The sequence below is a fragment of the Agrilus planipennis genome, unplaced genomic scaffold, assembly GCF_000699045.2.
Source record: "Agrilus planipennis isolate EAB-ADULT unplaced genomic scaffold, Apla_2.0 scaffold10, whole genome shotgun sequence".
Taxonomy (NCBI): Eukaryota; Metazoa; Arthropoda; class Insecta; order Coleoptera; family Buprestidae; genus Agrilus; species Agrilus planipennis.
Window position 1 is genome coordinate 1,435,496 of NW_020442465.1, and position 4,881 is coordinate 1,440,376.

The 4,881-nt window shown below is 31.0% G+C and overlaps 2 protein-coding genes across 2 annotated transcripts in view; one reads left to right on the forward strand and one right to left on the reverse strand.

Annotated features, from left to right (window-relative positions):
- Positions 1-4,288, reverse strand: part of LOC108732459 (contactin-associated protein like 5-1) — a 25,920-nt gene extending 21,632 nt beyond the window's left edge. Inside the window, exon 1 of the mRNA XM_018463288.1 lies at positions 3,863-4,288. The gene's annotated coding sequence lies outside the window, so the exon portion shown is untranslated. The remainder of the gene's footprint in view (positions 1-3,862) is intronic.
- The window catches only part of LOC108732460, a 45,263-nt gene that overhangs the window by 25,211 nt on the left and 15,171 nt on the right, over positions 1-4,881 (forward strand). The gene's annotated exons all lie outside the window — the stretch shown is intronic.

Consider the following 4,881-nt stretch of genomic DNA (forward strand, 5'->3'; position numbering starts at 1 on the left):
AATACATATACTTTAGATTAATAGAGAATTAAATATTCTTAAACATTCGGATACTTGCAGCAGCTATTATGTTAGGATTATTGATGATTTATTAAGTAAGCTTGCAGTTTATACAATTAATAAACCATGTTTATATAATAATAATTGCATTTTATTCTACAAATATTTTAAGTAAACATTAAAAGCAATAAAAACGAAACAGATAAGGGAAATCGGTCAGGTGCGTCAGGGGCTTACAATTTTACTGCAGTTTATGTAATGAAATGTATATATAGGACAGAGTAGACGTAGTTTTAAAAGACGTACATGTGAACATAAAAAAAATTCTGATGTTAAACAATGACGAAGACGAATGATGTTTATAGACAGTTTATAACCCTTTGTTGTGAAAACGCTGGAAATACACCAATACTTAATTTAGTTTTAAATGATTAATTAGAATTAGATATTAATAATGCAAATTTACACTGTAGCATAAATATTAATTTTTTTAGCGACAACGCTCCTTCTTTTGTTTATTGGGTGATTAATTTGGGGAAAGTTAGATACGATTTATGAATCCCAAATGATAATGTAATAGTACAACCATTTCAGAGTAATTAAGATCATTAAAACGGAAAATTTATGTTACTCTGTTTTAGATGCTAGCGTTAATTTTTTAAATAAATTACCTGCACTGTTTACAAGGTGATTTACTTACTTACTGTTTAATAAACTGATTAGAGTTTCAGTTACTTACGGAATACCAAATCTCGTTAATTTTTTTTCGACATACCTATAATGTTAGTGTTACTATGATACTTTTTGCGAGTTTAAAAAGATATAATAAATCGTCTGTATAGTGCCTTATTACAGCTAAATCTAGACATAATTTTCTTATTATATATTAATATCTTAGGTACTGCTCACGACAGAATTCAATCAATTCAAGAAAAATCACTGAAATGAAATGTAAAGTCCTTTTGAAATTATTGCAGAAAAGGGCTTAATAGGGATATGAAAAAAAAATTTCAATAGCACTTGAAATGTAAAAGTTGCAATCAAAGAGTAATTATATCAAAATGTATGTGATACTAGAATTTTGAATGCTGAAATTAAGTAGAATTTAGACTTATGTATATACTTATAATTAAAGAAGAAGTTTGGTCAACTTTGACAACCCCTGGCGTAAATACTAGCCAAGGAATAGAAAGACGACCCATTGATCTCTATTTAAGGACTCCCTCTCAATTCATTTATGTAATGATCTCAGTTGACATCACGTAGGACAAATTTGTATTATTATTTTTGTTTCCGTTCTGCCAACCAATTAGGGCTTTTTCTCCGGACTTGATATACAAATATCGAGATTTTTCAAAATAATACTCAACATAGAAATATAAACAAGCAAAAAATTTTTATCTCTTTTTAATACATTGTAGTGCACAGATAACAATTTAATTGTGATTAATCTTAAATTCAATCTTTTATTATGACATCAATATCCAATTATCTATATTTCATAAGCATGTTAAATTAATTAAAGGAGCACTTCGAATTTTGCGTGAGCTACGTAAATATTAATATCTTTTTAGCAAATGTTTGTTACCTACTTAACTGTACGATATGGTACTCATAATATATTTTCATCAAATAAACACTCCTGGGTTTCTTATTATCGATATGTTGTAAAGCTTTGTTTTTTCATTAGATTCAATAGAAACTTTTGTAGATCAATTTGCAACTTCATTCTGAGTTGTTGTTTTCAATAGTGTGTTGATTATATGTTTCTTACAGAAACAAAAAGTATTAATTATTTAAATCAACATTCCAGTGATATTTTGATGTTTGTTCATTGTAAAAGTGCGAAGACATCATCATCATCATCATCATAAGGTCGTCAGTCCTAAGACTGGTTTGACACGCACCTCCACTCCTACCTATCCTGAACTAATCTTCGCATTTCCCTAAAACTAGAACAACCGACATCCTTAACTATTTGCGAACAGCAATTTAATATAGGTCTACCTCTACTCCTCTTTATTCCTGTTTCTGTCTCTAATATGTCTCCGACCAGACCTCCATGCCTGAGAAGGTATGCTACCAACCTTTCTCGCCTATTTTTTTTATTGATTTCCGTAGAGTCCTCTGTTCTACTATTCTTTCTAATACCTCTCTGCCGCGCCTACCGTCCATGTTTCGCACCCGTACAACGCCACGCTCCAATCGTACACCTTTAACAGTCTTTTTTGATTTCTAAATTTATCGTTCGCGAGCATGGAAGTGACTTCTTTTTATTAAGGGCGACTCGACCCTGCGCTATTCTCTGCTTCATATCCCTACTAATCCTTCCGTCCTGACTTATCTGATTTTCTAGATGCCTAAAATCAACCACTTCTTCTAATCATTCATCTCCTATCTTTATTTTCGCTCTTTCCCTACTTTTTCTTCCCTTGCATACCAGTGTTTTTGTTATACTTACTTTTATGTCCTTTTATTATTTACATATCACATAATATACTATTGTTTAAGTTTACATGGTTCTCTATTGAATAGTACTTACTGTTGGAATGCTATTATAACCCCCAGAAATCAAAATCATGGTATTATCATGCAAAAGAACCTAACGTAACCTAACCTGATCACCTTTTGTGTTATATAAATTACATTCCATTAGTTGTTTTTTCTTGATAACACTGTCATTTTAATTTTATTTTCGCAAAACAAAACCCAGCAAAAATAATTCTGCAATTAATTCAGTGTTACTTAACCGGAAATAAGTGACTTACTCGGAATTTGCAGGTTGAAAAATTATTCAGATAGGTGAATTTTTACAAATATCGCTGAAAAATAAAAAAATGTTTGTAACATGCAGTTTTGAAGGCTCAGGGGTAAATTTCCTTATTTGATTTTTCTGACAAAAACTGCACCAACTTGATTTATGAAACTCAAATCAAAAGGGCAAAAAGTTCCTAGGATATATGTCCAAAAGTGATTACTAAAAGAATTGTACACACTTAACAATTGATGCAGTTAAAAAAGAAAAGGTTATTTCATTCCTCTGAATTTCAAGTAGGTTTGCCATTTAAATGGGGAAAATTTCACAGGTCTTTCTCTTTTACTTGAAATCGTTCCAATAATAAATAATTATGGGGATCGTTGAATTGACATAGGAGGACCAGGATTATTTAAAATATATTGTGTATTCAACATCAATTTTTATTTAAAGGCAAATATAATTTCTTCAGTTACAATTTTTGAGCACTTTGAGGAACTTCTCCGACCTTTTGGTTTAATAAATCACTTTGGTTAAGTTTGTATAAGATCTCTAGTTACGTCTCGTGCGTCAGGTGGGGTATCACTCAAAAGAGGTTGCTTCTGGGGGTAAATCACAATTTTGAAAAGATAAAATATTCTAAAAAATGTACATAAAGACGTCAAACATCTTACAGATTTTAGGAAAAATAATATACAAAATTATTTTTAATGCTATGAACTAAAGAAGTTATATAATGTTTTTGATATTTTATAAAAAAAAATAAATAATGATAATGCATTTAATGAGTTATCGACCTTCCCACTTTATCAATTTTTTTTTCTAAATTATCTTCGAATTTTGAACGCTAAAATGAAACTGTACTTTTTAATATTAATGTAGTGCATTAAGTGAGGTGCTTGCTTCCAAAATCGATATAATTAACGTATTTTGAACGGTACGGAATCCGCGAATTAATTTTTTTTATTTTAATATTTTTGGGGTTTTATTTGATAAAATCATACCACACACCACGCAAAATCGTTAACAAGTTAATAAATTTGCCATCTTAATAGATTTCCCCCTTTTAATTTTTGTTTTGAAAAGTAAAATTAAATTAAAAATTACTTGCTATTCTGTCATTTATTTGTGTCCTTTCATATATCGGATATTTCTCACAAAATTGAAGCACTAATTCACCGTTTTGATTTGTTCACTAACCAAACGAAGAAACTGATCACTGTCACAAGATTTGTCCAAGGAGGGGCTATGTATTATTATTATTATTATTATTATCAATCGTAATTTAAATTGTTGTTGTACACTCACTATTAATACAAATGTTAACAATCTTATCATTGTTCAAACCAATCGGCGACATTTTTTAAATATATTTATGTATTTGTTTGTTAAATGCCGGCAGACAACTAAAAAAGCGGCCGATTTTTTTCTATTACCGGCTTCCTTATCAATTGAGACTGCGACGGGTGATTTCTTATCACTTCGTTTAGAGGATGAGCACTGCTAATCTTGGCTCGGCGTCGCGTCTTGCTTTTCGAGCGCGTTATGTGGCATCATATCTTTTCCCTTCCACCCACCCACATTTCATCGTCGACAACAAAGAGGACAATTTATTGTTAATAAGCCGAACGTTAATTACTTCTTGTATGGAACATCGCAGAGGCGTACCGAATGTACACATTTGGGGACTTGCGGGTACCATTTTATGGCAGTTACGTTTTTATTAGTCTGACTATTATAAGAGTTAATAAAACGAAAAAGGGCTCTGTATGGGTATGAAACGTGGATGGTGGGCCCTGCAGAAAAGAGAAGGTTACACGGAGAAAACTAAATTTTTATGACAACGCAAAAATTACAATTTTTGGTAAAGGTCTAGATCAGTGATTCCCAACCGGTGGTTCGCGAACCCCTGTGGGTTCGCAGTGTTTGCAGAGGAGGTTCGCGAAAATAATATTGTAATGGCGGATTTTTTAAAACGCCAATAAAATGCCTGTTTGTTAAGAAAACTATAATAAATTTCAATATTTTCATTTCTTTTTTACTTATTTGTTTTTCAAAATTACTTCATCAATATCAAAATATATCAACAATTTTATACATTAAAATTTATTGCTAAGTACCTTCCT